The sequence below is a fragment of the Crotalus tigris genome, unplaced genomic scaffold (assembly GCF_016545835.1).
Source record: "Crotalus tigris isolate CLP2741 ecotype Arizona unplaced genomic scaffold, ASM1654583v1 scf7180000017536.10889498, whole genome shotgun sequence".
NCBI classification, from domain to species: Eukaryota; Metazoa; Chordata; class Lepidosauria; order Squamata; family Viperidae; genus Crotalus; species Crotalus tigris.
The window spans coordinates 4611113-4627436 of NW_024096460.1; the positions used below are offsets into that span (position 1 = coordinate 4611113).

Here is a 16324-nt window from a genome sequence, read left to right on the forward strand (position 1 = left end):
CACACACACACACACACTCCTTCTCCATTCGGCCCCTCTCTCTTGCCGCCTCCCTCTCCTGCCTCCGGAGCACGAGAGAGAACAGGACTCGCTCGGGTTGTTTGTATTAGCAACACACATGTATTTCTTTTATTTAGGCGTAAATAGAGAATTGCCGTGTTTAGCCAACAGCAGCGCCAAGTTATAAAACTTCCCCGGCCATCCGAGCTTGGCGAGGGAAGAGCCTTCTGAGCGGAGATTAGAACCCAGAGCAGAGGCGGCCAGGCGAGACACACGCGGGCGGCGCTCCGTTGTAGCAGCAGCAGCAACAGCAGCAACAACGGCACCAAGTTGAAGAGGTATGGTACTTGTTGGAAGCATCTCGTTCGCTCCAGGCGGGGCTGAGAAATGAGAAGGGGGGGTGCCTTTAATTTCACTAGAGTAGCTTTATTTGTATTTTCTTGGCTTTGCAAGTTCCGGCCAATTGGAGAAGGGTGGGGGGGAAGGACTCCAGGAGAATAAAGAGGGAGAACTTCAGGAGGGAGAAAGTTGGCTAAGGGAGCGCAGGAGAACCCCAAAGTCGCGGGGCGCGGAGGGGTAAGGAAGAAAGATTTCTCTCTCCTCTGCCACAGACCCCCCCCCCCACCCGCTGCAAGTGCCCCTGTCACAATCACTTTGCTCTATCGACGTGGCACGGAGTGTGCAAAAAAAAAAAAAAAAAAGAGCGAGAAGCCCATTAAGAGTATTAACAGATCGGCGCGGCATAAAACAGCAGGCAGCTCCTATTGATCGCCAAACGTCTGTAAAATACGGTCTCAAATGAAGCTATTGTTCCTCGGTGCTCTTTTCGCCGGCGCTAATGACCTTGGGAAGCTGGCAAAGGAAGCAAGCGAAGGATCCCGGGCAAGGAGGTGCCCCCGTCTGACATGGGGGGGGAATGCTCGGGAGATGCGGCGGGGAGATCCGGGCTGCGGTTGGGGTCAACCCAACCCAACCCAACCCAACGATGGATCCCGGGCAAGGAGGTGCCCCCGTCTGGCATGGGAGGGGGGGAGGCTCGGGAGATGCGGCGGGGAGATCCGGGCTGCGGTTGGGGTCAACCCAACCCAACAAGCGAAGGATCCCGGGCAAGGAGGTGCCCCCGTTTGGCATGGGGGGGGAGGCTCCGGAGATGCGGCGGGGAGATCCGGGCTGCAGTTGGGGTCAACCCAACCCAACCCAACCCAACCCAACCCAACGATTCCCTTCGGCCTGCGGAAGGGGTCAACCCGGCTCACCAAACCGTGGTTTATCCCTTATGCCGGGCTCCACGCGGAATGTCAGCCCAGACGGGAACCAAGGGTCCCCACCTACCTCCACCCCCCCACCCCAGTCGCGAGTGGTGCATCAAAATTCAACCTCAGCGCAAGCGGCCATCGGTCCGAAAACGCCGCTCTCTTCTCCGCAGTTGGGTGGGTGAAAAGTTAGGGGGAGGGTTTCAATTCAGTTCCTGACTTGGGGGCGGCGGGGGGTAGTGGTGGTGGTGGCGTTGGAGGTCGGAGATGCTGCCGGTGCCTTTAATGAGCGCGTACGAATAAGTGACCGTCCGCCCTTGGACGCAGGGAGCCACGCGGGGAGGGGAAAAGTGTTCAGCTGCCGATGTTTGGCTTTGCGTCAAGTTGTCGCTGGAGGCGCAAGAAGCGCAGCTGGGGCAGATGTCGGGCATCGGCGGCGCTTTCTGGTTGGAAAGAGCGGCGCGAGGAGGGCAGGATCTGCGCAAAATAAGGCAAGCCCCCCTCCCTGCCCCGACCATACAATGTTTGGGAATCAACCCTGTAGACCAGGGGTCCTCAAAGCTGGCTGAGGAATTCTGGGAGTTGAAGTCCACAAGTCTTAAAGTTGCCAAGGTTGAGGACCCCTGCTGTAGACTTTCTTCCAACCTTCAGTCTAGCCCAGGGATGGGCAACCTTGGCTCTTTTATGACTCGTGGATTTCAACTCCCAGAATTTCTGAGCCAGCATGGCTCAACTTGGAAACCTCTCCCTTTCCCCTCAGCATGGCTGGTTCAGGAATTCTGGGAGTTGAAGTCCACAAGTCTTAAAGTTGCCAAGGTTGAGGACCCCTGCTGTAGACTTTCTTCCAACCTTCAGTCTAGCCCAGGGATGGGCAACCTTGGCTCTTTTATGACTCGTGGATTTCAACTCCCAGAATTCCTGAGCCAGCATGGCTCAACTTGGAAACCTCTCCCTTTCCCCTCAGCGTGGCTGGCTCAGGAATTCTGGGAGTTGAAGTCCACGAGTCATAAAAGAGCCAAGGTTGCCTACCCCTGGGCTAGCCTAACATTAGCTAACCGCGCCACTGCATTGGAATCAATGGGCATCTCTTTGAGGACCAGGCAGCCTGGAGGCAGCTGGGGGCCAAGATTGCCCAACGTGGTGCTCTCCCGCTAGGTCGTAACTACACAAGCTAAAGTCCCCAAACACGAAATGGTACAGAGCCTCCTGCTCGAGCATGGGGGGTTGGACTACTAGAGGATCTCCGAGGTCGTCCTCAACCTTGGCCACTTTATGACTTCTGGACTTCAACTCCCAGAATTCCTCAGCCAGCCAGACCCTTGTTCTAGAAGTTTGGCAAACAGCGTCAAGATGGAGAAAGGCCCTGTTGCTTCCCTTCTTTTGAACTGAACTTGGTATATTTTATAGAGATGTTTAAAAGATGTAGTTCCCGAGGTACTAAGCTTGCCGTTTAGTCCCTAGATCAGGGGTAGGCAACCTCGGCTCTTTTATGACTCATGGACTTCAACTCCCAGAATTCCTGAGACAGCTATCCTATGCTGACTCAGGAATTCTGGGAGTTGAAGTCCATGAGTCATAAAAGAGCCGAGGTTGCCTACCCCTGCCCTAGAGCTAGGCAAACTGCTGTGAATTCTGAGAATAAGCCTCGCTTATCCTTCGCAATAAAGAAATATGCATGAGATTAAGCTAGTAAATCTGGAGAGGGACTGTTCGCGTTAATCCGAGTTCTTATTTATAGAGATACACAGTGGTTCCTCCTTCCCTCCCACCCAGGCACACATTAGAAGAATGGGGTCACAGTAATCAGGATATTAAACCATCTGATAACATGTCTGCCTACTCTACCTACCATATCTATTTAAATACCCAGGCTGACAGGGCAATCCTCACCCGAAATATTTATTTGGAAATAAATCCAGAAAGTGCGCTTAAGCTCACAGCGTTTCAACGAGTTTGTCACTCAGCCCCCCCCCCCCATTGGTGGGCCAGTGGCTTCTCGTGGGGAGTTCAACCCCCTCCTGGAAAAATATTGAGAATTTTAAATGTTGCATAAGTTGGCCTTTTGGAAAACCCCAGCCAAACGATTCCTTCAGTTAGAGGAGTACAATTTGTAGCATATCAGGTAGACAGCCTCGCGGCGTACAAGGGCAACAGATCTTGTGAATCTGTGGATCTAGGCTCTTCTGGAGCAGGATGATGAGGATGCCCGCACGTTTTACTTGTGCGGAAGAGGGAATTTCAGCAGCATAAACTGCATGTGTTGATATTCCCTCTCGGACACAACTAGAAATGGGAAATCTCTGCCCTCCCCTCTATCCCAAATGTTCTTGACCAAGAGCTTCCAGCATGCTTCCAGTAGCAGGATTTGTAAGCTCAGCAGCATCTGTGCTGGCTGAACGTGAGTTGGGTTTTCATGGATACTTTAGAAAGGATACCGGTGAGATCAACTTGAGCTAACACAAAGCCTTCAATACCTGCTTCACCATTGACCTTGTGCTTGGCTTTGGTTGACAACACAACACTTTTGCCCTTTGTCAGTTATTAAGAGGCGGTAGAAATGAATCAAAGCATTATCTACAATATTCTTGATTGCATAGAAAATCCTTCCCCATAATTTAAATCAGAAGGCAAAACTCTCTGAAGACATAAACTTGACTCAAACAGAAAAAAAAGTTGAGCATACCAATTTCTCCTAATGTACTACATGGAGGGGGAGGTTTTGGGTACTGTGGTGTGGTCTGGAATTAAGAACAAAATAGCATCACACCATGCTTGCTCAGGTTGCCCTGAGCCATAGCACCATATGTGGATTCCATTCGGTCCTGTAGCTCATTGGATATTCTTAAACTGGTCACATCCTGTCTGGTTGGAAAGATAAAGGAAGGATCCTGAAATTTGGGGGAGGGGACAAAAATGGGATTGACAGTGGCTGCTTTTGTACAACATACTAAGCTAAAACAAATAAGACAGTAATGGCTGTGATCCTATCGTGTGCTACCATGAACATCTAAGCTCTTATTTACTACAGCATTTTTAAAAATAATTTTATTTATTTAAAATATTTATCGGGCTACCCTGCTCAAATGCTATGATTCTGGGAAAGGAAGGAAGGAAGGAAGGAAGGAAGGAAGGAAGGAAGGAAGGAAGGAAGGAAGGAAGGAAGGAAAATAGAAAAAATGAACACTTCCATAGGTTTTTCTAGGTTTATAGGATACACTGAATACACTGGGATAAAATGTGGCCAACTCTTTGTGGTTCAGTGTATCCCTGGAACCCATCCTATATTCTAGTGTGATCTGTGGGCCAAGACATCCTATTAAAGTATCATGTGTTGTGTTAGCTCTCACGTTGGTTATGGTTTGTAAACCATGGTTTAACAAACCTTGCAAATATAGCAATCCCATTAATTACTTCTGGGTTCTTTATATTTGCAAGACATTACTGTGCAAATTGTCAGGCTCAGATAAATGAAACATGTTCTTTTGTTTTCCAAAAAGGGACACAAGGTAGCTTTCTTTTAAATGACAATTGGTACACAGCAGTTTCCCCCGCCTTGTGGGTGTGTTGGGATTCAGATGATCAGTCTGGCTGAAATGTTTGGAATATGGGACATTCTTACCCTAACTTACCTGGAGAGCATCAGGGCTCAGCTCTATTTTTCCTCGTTCATGGAAATAGTCCAGTGGCATTCAAACTTCTCAAACTGATGAGTCTTTTTGTAGTCAAAGCCCAACAATGCAATGAGTGCATTACAGTTTTAAGTGCCAGGTCATGAGTGATATTGAAAAAGAACGTCTTGGTTAATGCAAGCAATGGGAGCAAAGCAAGAACCCAACTTGTGATTTCTAGCATCTTCTTGATCCATCCAGCTGTTGGTGTGCTGATGGTATAATAGTGAGGAATGACTTTACATCTCCTCAATAGTACCTGGCTCAGGGGGATGGGGTTTTTTTATATATATATATATGTAATGTTTAGTTTCTTTTTTGTATATGTTGTCTTTTGTTTTGTATTGTTTTTGTCTTTTTGTAAAATTTATAAAACTTTTAATAAAAAAAAAAAAAAAGTACCTGGCTCAGGAGTCTTCAAACTTGGCCCTTTTATGACTTGTGGACTTCAACTCCCAGAATTCCTCAGCTGGCCTGGCTTATGTTTGAAGATGCTTTAAGAATTGCTCAGCTATACTATAGTGAGGATGGCTAGGAGCCCTTTTGCAGCCACACTTTGAATCCAGTTTCACACTCATCTGCACGTATAAATTATTTTTAAGTGACCAAAACAGACTTTTCCAGTTTGACTCCAGCAGATTACATCTCATCCTACTAGCTCTAGCTACTTACTTGTCACTTTATTAATGAATAAAACATAGTATTAGGGGAAAGGGCCACAGAATTAGGGGAAAGGGCCATTACTTCTATTTTCACTCCAATGAGAATTGTATTAGAATCTGAAATTCAGAAATCAGCTGTATGTTTTAAATGAATAATAAAATTCCCCCTACCAACCCTCTCCTGAGCTCAAATAGCCTGGTTTGGCCTATTTTGAGAGATACCGTATCATTGTTTTCCATTTATAGAAAATGAAGTGAGTCATTTTTGTGTGTAGATAGATATATACCACTGAGGCAAGAGTTCATTACAAACCAACTATTGTTATGCTCACCTTAATGAAAGCAAGCTTTCCATCATCTCAACAATGCCCAGATGATGTTAGAAAACCTTATATGTTAACCCACCTAACAATAGTATTGTTGTTGTGTGGAAAATAGGAGGAAGGTGTGTTGGATATGTATGCTGCCTTGAGTTATTTGTAAGAATAATAAAGGTAGGCAACAAACAGTCAAAACCGCCATCATCCTAGGGAAGACCATTATGGTTTGTTCTGAAAAAAAAAAATGTCTGTATTAGGTGAAGGGAAATCACACACGATTTATCAGTCCGTTGGGCTGTTCTTTTAACTACTAGAAAATCTACATAAGAGTCATTTTGTATCTAAGGGATTAGAGCGATGCATGTTTTCCTCTTGAGGGATTTTTTTATTCAAAGGAAGACCCACATTTTCAATGCTAGTATTGTCAGGTAATATGCAAGAGATTGTGGATGTATTCATTGATAAAGACTGTAATGTTGTGAGTAACATGGTAATGAACATCAGAAGCTGTCTCCCACTTAGTGGCTCTTCAGGATTTTGCCTCTCTCCCTGGAAGGCCACTGCCTGAACTTGAGTCTCATTTTGTGGTTGTCTCATTTTTTTTCCCATCCCTCTGGATACATTGGGCAACAGCTCCCATTGCCACTATTCAGTTCATGCCGCAGTTGCTGAGAGTTACAGACTAATACATTTGGAAGGCACCCAATGGGAAAGTATTTGCTAGAATGAATAATTACTCCCTAAATAGGTTCAGGAAGACAAAGCAAACATTTTATTTGAGCCTTCTTCAATCTCCAACCCTCATATTCCATAATTCCTAGAGAGATTGCCAGTTGCTCCAGGACTTTTGAAGGGCATTGGGAAGACCAGTTAACTCTAAATTAAATTTAATTAGGTTTGATGTGATTTATGTTAAGTGTATCTGGAGGTAAAGCCCTGGAATACACAAGCAAAATCCCACTGAGTTCCATACCGCTGCCTTTCATTTCAGAGAGTGCAAGAGTTTAGCTTTAACTGTGGACTGTATTACCATAATTCCGTATCTACTGCTATCATTAGTTCTTAAGCAACAACCACAGAAAGGATTGGAGTAATTCAAAGAGGATAGGTCTATTAATGGCTGTTCCCATGGCAGCATGCAAAGTGTGATTTCAGAGACATTTCACTGTTTCCAGAAACTGAAAGGGAGGGAGGGAGAAGCTATGGCAGCTCTGGAAAGCTTGCTAGCCCAATCAAAATCATATGGGCACTAGCAAAAGAAAAGAATGCGCCTTCAAGTCAGGCTTGACTTGTGGTTAATGCCTGGGTAAGTCTCTGCAGTGTCTCTGGCATCGATTTCAGAAGCAGCTTGCCATTGCCTCTTTCCTAGCACTGAGAAAGAGTTAAGAGTGACCAGCCCAAGGTCACCCAGCTGGCTTTGTGCCTAAAGCAGGATTAGAACTGACAGTCTCCCAGTTTCTAGCCTGGCAGCTACACATTTCCTGGAGTAAATGGATCTGATTAACCAGAGGTTATTTGGATTGCACTGATGTCTACAAATTGAGTTTGGAACATTGATGCAGTCTTTTGTAGCCTCTAGAACTGTAGCTGATGCCAGTTGCCCGAAAGCGGGGACATGGTTTTCTGTCATTGTTGAAATGGGAAACTATAACAAGTATGCCCTAGAGTTAGCATACTTTATGTTAAGGGGGGGGGGAGAGAATAGTGCAGCTGTCAGCTAGCACAATTCATTACATATAGCCTAGCTAACAAACGTTTCTAGGCCGTGAAGTAGGATAAGCAAATCCAGTGCTAAAAGGCTAGCAGAATGGAAAGAGTTAAAATGTGACCTTCCTCTTTCTTCATGGACTAGTTTTCTAGCTACAGAGGATTCCAGCTTCTTATCACATCACAGAAATACAGGTAATCCTCGACTTACTATTACACTTAAGTCCCAAATTTCTGTTGTAACATGAGACGTTTGTTATGTGAGCTTTGCCCCACTTTATGACCTTTCTTGCCCCAGCTATTAAGTGAATCACTACCATTGTTTAGTTAGCAGCACGGTTGTTAAATGAATCAGGCTTTCCCATTGACTTTGCTTGTCAGAAGGTCGCACAAGGTGATCAAGTGATAGATACCTCCCCCCCAGAACACTGCAACGGTCATAAATATGAGTCAGTTGCCATGCATCTGAATTTTGATCCCGTGACCATGGGGATGCTGGAATGGTCATAAGGGTGAAAAACAGTCATAAGTCTCTTTTTTCAGTGCCATTGTAACTTTGTAGGGTCACTAAACAAACTGTTGTAAGTCGAGTACTACCTGTATCATAATCCATTCTTCCTGGTTTGGTTTCAAACCCTTTAGTTAGAATCAACCTTTGCCAAATATAGCTTATTGGGCCTCGAAGCTGCAACGGTAGAGGATGAGGGACCTTTACTCCTGCTGCATTTTTCGGAACTTCTCTAGCCTTTTATCCGAACAAAAATCCGGTTAATAACACCCTGCCGACTAATAACACTCTGCGCAGATCCCGCCATGTTATTAAGGCGCGGAGGGATTTCTCTCAAAAAAACATGGTCAAGTGACTTTAAAGCAGCTTCACCCTACGTGATGCCCTCAATGTGTGCCAGGACTGCCAGTCCCCGGAGGCCCGGTTTACTAGCTCTGAAGGACTTTGGGAAAGTCTAAGCAGAGGCAAATGGAAAAGAGGAACTTTCCGGTGCTTTAGGAAAACTCCGGGCGCTGTTGATCGCTTCCTCCTTGCAGGCCCAGCTCCACTTTTTGCTTCCGTCGGCCTGCAAGGGGGAAAGCCGGCGAAGAATCCGCTCGGATTTCCTAGTTCGGTTATTTAACCTTCATGGGATTAAAGCGGGGAGGGCTAAAGGGAGGCTAGAAGCGGAAAAGGGCTTCTTTGGGATGAATCTGAAAATGGGGTCGATTAATCGATGGCCCCGTTAATTGTGGATCCTAGAAAGTGAACATTAGTAGGATTTGAGCAAAAACAGCGGGCGGGCTGGGCCGCGGGGAGAGTTTGAAGCGCTGAGGGCCTTGTTGCGAATGGCGGGGGCTTTTCTCGGGCTTTTAAAATGCACCCTCCCTCCGTAGGCGAGATGTCTGTCATTTAATTCAAATGAAGGGGCTGCCCCGGGAGACCCTTCAGGGGAAGGGAAGAAGCGCGAAGCCTTCCAGCGAGCGCCTCCTTGGCGAACCTTCCCGAAGGGCTGATCAGAAGGGCAGTCAGTTTGGGGGTGGCGGGGTAAAGTTTAGGGGTTCTTCAACGAAAAGCCCCAAACGCCGAAGGACTGCTTTCCCGCAAGTGAAAGAAAACCATATACACACAGACACAACCACATGCACACACAAAAAGCACACGGTGGTCTAATTCTAAAATGCTTCTTGGAAGCTGAAAGGGCTTAAAATGGATTTTTCTTAATCCACTTTAATCACTGATCACCAAGTGATTAAAGAAGGGGCAAAAGGAGCTGTCCCCTCCCACCCACAATTCTATGCCTAGAAGGCAAATTCAGAGCTGGTTTGGGAAAGGTGAATTGAATGTAACTAAATACTACAGTTCCTGTGTAAACCTTCATTATATTCCATTTATACTTCTCCTTTGTCCCTTCCAGATGTAACTCCACATGGATTGGAGAGGAATTGGCTTTATGTGAGCTAAAGTGCATGTATGTTTGTGTATGGGGAATGGGTAGCTGTGTTTCCCAGATGTTATACTCCCAGTTCCATCAGACACGGGTGGGAATTGTAGTTCAACAACAACAGGAAGGCCTCTGATTATCAGCTAAAGCATTGCTAGTAAGTTAGGCTATGGCGAAAATGCTGATCCTAACCAATTCAATGATCAGATTTGATTGGGAGGCTGAGGGTTGAAGGTAATAAGGCAGGGGGCCTTGAAGGGATTCCCTTTGAGCTGGTGGCTCTCTCTTCTGGCTTCCTTTCTCAGGTTTGGTGGCCACCTAGTCTCTGTTCCACTCTCCTTCTTAAAATAAATCCAAAGAGTCTCTGGCTTTCCTAAACTGGAGCAGCTTTCATGATGGAGTGGAAGCATCAGATTTTCATCAAAGTTCTATTAAGTGAAACATAGGTTGCGGGGCACCCTCTGATTGAAACAGTTTAAATTTTAATTGTGTTTTTAATTTGACATATAGTTGCAGAAAGGAATGACACTGCAACGCCAAGGGGCGGTCGATTTTCTTAATTTCTCCCTGAGGAATTGATGAGTCTATCAGGCCACTAGATTGGAAACACATTAAAGCTCTCTGGTTAGGTTGTTAATTGGAACTTGATGGATAGGGGGCTTCGGATAGGCTATGCTGATCCAATCTGCCTGACTTTTCTGTTTTCCAATAAATTACACAATTCATTTTCCAGGCACAGATTACATAAATTGTACACTGCAAGAACTCTTTTTTTTTTTCAAAAGGAGGGGGGGCTTCTCCACTTTTCCCATTCCCCATCCCCACTGCTGAAGCTTATGGTGAGATGTCACTGGCACAAAAAAGAAAGAATGGGAGGGGGGAAACCCAGCCAGCATAGCCTCTTGAATGAAAATCGAAACATAATCAACGTTTATACTTAGAAAATTTATTGAGATCATTTTCTCTGGTATTTCCTTATTTTAAAGTTTGGACGCTCCATATATCATAATCCACACGTGGCAAAGGGGGGGAGCAAGGGGGGGGAGACTGTGTTTAATATTTATCGAAGCTTGATTCGGAGATCAAACTTGTTTATGACTTCATCTGTCATTTCAGGGGGGAAACCTGCTCCCAATATTACAGGCTCTCAACAAGCCTATTTTCTAGGCGCTGCAAAAGCAGGGACGATCAATTTTTATTAGGGACCTTTGAAAGCTTGCTCGGGGCCACTTGAAGAACTGACGCTACTCCTAAGCTGCAGGATCTTAGCTCCCCACATGTCTTTTCCTGCCTCGGCAAACAGGCTGCTTTGCTTTTGTTTCCACTGCTTTCTATTAAGCAAGAGTGGGATGAAATTAAACAGGATCATTTTAATGGGGAAGGGGCTCAATGAAGGTTAATTGCCCCAGGCTTCAAGCATGAGAGACTCCTATCCAAAAGATGGCTCTGTGTTTCAAACAACCCAATGGGTTGATAGTGTCATTCAGGACTATAAGTGCAATCAGTTTAAATACAGCAAGCCCTAAGAATTGCCACCATTTCCACTTTCCCCATCATTTTTTTCAATAGGGAGAATACAAAAAAGAAAAAAGAAAAACTTTGTCACAGGTTATAGAGAGAAGAAACTTAGATTGGGGGGAGGCAAATGTCCTTGGAGTATTCTAGATGGGTCCTAAGGGAGATGGCGTTGCATTTAAGGACTTTTTCTTAAAGACTGTGCGTTTGATAGTCTTATAATCTTTCCCCATCCTTTTGAACTACAATGTGTTGTCATATCATTCACCTTGAAATCTAGTATGTTTGTGCTTCCTCCCCTAGTATCAGCCCTGGATTTTCATCCCAGGGATCTGCCTCGTCAGGCAGAGTTCCTGGATGTGCAGAATGTTTTCTCCAATATTGATGGTTTTGGCCAAATGCTACTCATTGGATCTTGAATCAGCACACAAACACTGATGTAACATTTGCTGTACTTATTGCTAAGCCCACATTACAGTCCTTCTAGTTTGAGCCACTGGCTTGTAACTGCACCACACATCTTGCCGGTCAGTTGGTTAGCTTTCCTCTTTGTCTTTGGGGTTGATGGGAAGAGCCTGCCAACCAGGGTTCTGTAGTTTTCTGTATAAGCTTCCTTGGGTAAGTTTGTGCTTCCCTTCTCCAGCACCCCATCTAGCATCTCCCAAATTAAAATACTGTGAAATAAGCAGAGGAAGACACCAGGGCAGAAAGAGTGCTACAGAAGGATGGTGTTGGTGGTAAGAGCCTGCCTTAGATGTGTGACCAGGAAGGTCTATTAGAGCAGGAGATATGGAACCAGAACTAGCCAGGCAACTATTTGGGATGCGGAAAGGATGAAAGCTGATGAATAAGGAAACTGGCAAATAAGCAGCCATCTTCTTTAAGAAAAATTTGAGGTGATGGTGCTGAGAAACGATATACTGAATCCTTAGCAGAGAGAATACAGCCCTTCTTGGAGACTCAAAGAGGCCTAAGGAATAGGGCAAAGCAAACAACAATCCATCTCAATCATGCCTAAAGATCCATAGTGATTGGGAATGTCCACTGATTCCTCCAAATAGGGTATCCCCTTTCTTCCCCTTTATCCTATGAAGGTTGAAAAGGCATCAACCATCTCCCCCAGGACAAAAGGTCTCATCTGCCTCATCACTGGCAGATGAATGACTTTTCTAGCCCCACCTGGGAATGAATACACACTCAACCCCCCCCCCACACACACACACAGAGACCACACTCCTTCAACATAGGAAATTGATTTTTTTAAAAAAAAAATCCCTGATTTTTTTTAAAAAAATTCATTTTAGAGCACCAGGCAGCCAGGCTTTTAGTTTGAGTCCAAGAACCCATCTGCTTAAAAGCTGAGCAAAACACTAGCCTGGAGTCCGGGAGGAAGAAAGAGGGTGGGGAGACGTTAACCCCTAAATGAAAATCATAATTCACCAAGCTGTAAGCCATCTTTGGATTCAGTTCCTTCCCTTTATTGATCAGAAAGTCCTAATCAAAAGGGCTGCCAGAGACATTTCAACTCTTGGGGAGTACAGTACAGACTCGCTTCTCCTTCCAGACTGAACAAAAATCCATAGAGTAAAATGGCTGTTTGGTAAAGATGATGATTTCCAGACATCCATAAAGGACATCAACAAAAGCACAAAAGCGTTGCCGCTTGCTACCGTAGATAGGTTCCTCTCTCTCTTCTCCTGACAGATGTGGCCATTTAACAAGTTTAGGCTGAAATGGGTGTATAAAATGCACCCATTTAGCTCTGACAGGGCAGATTTCACGCCCTGTCTGGCCTGGTTGTAAATTCTCCTCCACCTCTTCTCCAAGCACAATCTATCACCATTTCACCCAGGGCTCCTTCTGACCTATTGGAGCATATGCCTCTCTCGCATTGCACTCACCGTGCCTGGATGCACGTCAAAAAGAGCCATGCGCTGGCTCTGGGCTGAAATGACTTGATTGCTTCAGGGAGGGTCTCATGTTTCAGGGAGTGGAAGCCAGGTGGATTCAGAAGCCATGGATGTGGGACCATCTGAGCAAAATTCATTGAGCCTGGCTCACAAAACTGTGTGCATGTGAGTGTGTGTGTGTGTGTGTGCACATGTATGTACACACAACACTTTATGCACAAACATTTCTTATTTCTCCCGGTGAAGTATTTATATGTGCCTGCTGTAGTCTCTGCATGATTGGATAAGTTCCACACCATTATCTTTGGACTCAGCAATAGAACAGAGAGCACAGCGTGAGATAAAAAATTCATAGAAGAACTGGTCTGTCTACACGTGTTTGTCATTATACTTTCACTGCTCTTTGCTTTTGAAAAAAAAAAATGAACAGGCCTGGAAAAAAAACCATCAAGTGTTGAAGGACAAAACTAGGATGGTTTCTTGAATGTCACCGAAGCATCTTCTGCCTGTTAGAAATAGGATGCTGGTCTGGATTGCTAGAAATGTAACCAAAGGAACAATCTGGTTTTACTGCTTCCCTTCACTGTTTGGGTAGTACTTTGGGCTAATACTTTTCCATATAGGTATCATATTGACCTCTCCAGAGAAAATAGCTGCAAAAATTCCTTATCTACACAAATATGGTAGAACAATGGCCAGTTGCAAAAGAAGATGTGGTTCTTGAATCTTCCATGTGTCCATCTTCCATCCAATTTATAGTGTTTAATGTTAGTCAGAATAAGGGTAGGGTGTAGTTCCATCTGCTCAGAGGACCCCAGGCTGAGGTTGATAGATATAATAGCTAGATGGAAGAGGTAGTTTCAGCAGGGAACTACAAATTGCAATTGCTAAACTCTTTCTTCTACACTGTAATCATATCTTTACCCGTTTGCCAGATTTGTATTTTTAAGTTTTGAAATGAACATTTGGATTTATATATAGCAGTGTTTCTCAACCTTGACAATTTTAAGACATGTGGACTTCAACTCCCAGAATTCCACAGCCAGCAAGGTATTTATCTTAAAAGTTTATTAAATGCTGAATTTATAAGAAGTTATCACTTTTGCATTTTGAAATAAAATTACATGTCTGGAGGAGTTAAATTCTGTCTCTGAATCTCAGATGCTTCCTATGTAATTAACTTTTATGTTTTTCTTGTGGATATTCAATATTTGTAGCCAGGTTCCCTTTATTATTCCCCTGTCTGAGTTTATATTTGCAAACTATTACAATTATACCTATTAAAAATTTCAGTTGACGTGGAAGGTAGTTCACTGACTTCTAATACATTGAGAAAATCCACAGAGCATTTCATTTATACATGACTTTTCATCTATCATTACTCCATCCAGTGTTTAATGTTTCCTGCTTGGTCCTTCCTTAGTCCTTGCCTGGACAGTGTGGTTGATTAAGGCACAGTGTTCTTTCTTGACAATTGACAGTATTAATTGTACAAGGATGGATTTTTCTGCCACCTTCCTGAATTCTCTTCTTCCAGTTGTGTCTCCCATCTTACTACTCTGAGGCATTGACTTGACTAAAGATGAGAAGCTTCTCTTGGAACCTAATTTAAGAATTATGTAATATTAAACTTCTCTCTCCTTTGGCTATTCAGCAAAGGAGTGACTCTAGAGTGGACTGTCTTTTCTTTTTTTTAGAAGTGAAATGGGATTATATGCCATGATGACCACTTAATCCCCCAGTGCCTCCATATCCTAAATAGATCCTTCCAGATTTTCATAACTATGCACACATTCCTTGTTCAAATACATATATGCATATATGTACATATGTGGCCCTTTACAAAGATTGGTTTGTACTTAACAATAAGATAAAAGACTCTACTTCCTCTGCTCCCCTCCTAAAGTTAGCTCTTTTATTAGAGTCCTCCATTACACATAAGCTTGCAGAAGAACAACTTTCAGTCTTTTATTTCTGGCCTGCAGAAGCCACGAGGTTGTTCCACCAAGGTTTCGTGACAACTTATTAAATAAGAGCAGTGTGATTTTTCTGTTTATTTATGCTGCAAGCCGGCAAGAGTCATACTTTCTGCTTTGCCACAACCAAACAACCTCATAGACTGCAGCTGACTTGAGCCAGAGGATGCCCAAAGCAGAAGCATCTTGGAACACAAAAATATATGATATATGATTTTCTCCCTACATAAAATCTCCAGGAAGGAAAGAAGGCATTGGAGATGCTGTTGACATTATCATCCCTCCAAAAATAGTGCCAGAGAGTTGAATTCTTCATTGCTATTGCTGGCCATTGTGATGAAGATGATGGGAGTTGTACAGTGACAAGAGGAGGGATCCAAATTCCCTTGGCCTGAGATGAAGAAGAAGGAAAAGGAGAAGGTGTTCTTGTACATGTGGGTTGGAAAAATACTAAATCTGTGCAAGGCAGCTGTATTTTGTGTCAAGGAGGACCTTTGTGCCAGGGAGACAATGTGACTCTTCTTATTATTAGAGGGAAATGAACAGACCGGAGTAGAGTGTTTCAGATTGTCTTAAGGTCATGTCCAGCAGCTCTAGTAGTGGGACTAGGCTTCTGTTCATGTATTGCACATCCACTGCATCTTCTTCTGCCTGATGCAATGATCCAATGAAAGGCTTGAGGCAACGTAGCTTCACTTTTAGAGGAGGAAAGACATTGCTCCATGAAAAGCTTCAAAGAGATTTTTTGCATAAAGCTTCATTGAAATAAAACAGTCCTTCCAAGTATTGGTAAGCAATAAAAATTTAGAAGTCCCAAAGACCACCTGACGATATGGGTAGTCCTTGATTTATTACTATAATTGGGACCAGAAATCAAGTCATAAGTAATTATGGTTATGAGGCACCCACAGGACCTGAAATAATGATCTAGCCTTTTTTGTGGTGCTCATTAAATGAAGGACATCATCATTAAGTGAATCCATTCCCTTAAATAGGTGGTGGGGTTGTGTGTTTTTTGCCAGAAACTGACAACCTCCCCCCTCCCCAGAATACCACACAACTAGTGTTAAAGCTAACCAAACAAGTCACATGGTTTGGGTGGTGATGGTCTGATCATTTACAAAAGCCTGGGGTGTTTTACAGGTTGTAAAGCACCTGTTCCATATCCATCATAACTTTGAATGGTCGCAAAATGACCAGCCATAAGTTGAGAATTAGCTGTATGCTCTCATTATCTTTAAGATGGAAGGAAAAACAAGCAACAAACAGGTGTTGCCATAAGGATAAATGTCTAAAGACAATGAACTAAAGACAATAATATTCAAGTTACGAGAAAGGTAGCAATTTTGCTTTTAATCTTTAGGGATTTGCAAGATTTGATG

At 44.1% G+C, this 16324-nt stretch overlaps 1 protein-coding gene across 1 annotated transcript in view; it reads left to right on the top strand.

Moving 5' to 3' along the window:
* The first annotated feature begins 232 nt into the window (after nt 1–232).
* Nucleotides 233–16324, top strand: part of HMX2 (H6 family homeobox 2) — a 28951-nt gene continuing 12859 nt past the window's right edge. The window contains exon 1 of the mRNA XM_039339618.1: nt 233–338. The gene's annotated coding sequence lies outside the window, so the exon portion shown is untranslated. The remainder of the gene's footprint in view (nt 339–16324) is intronic.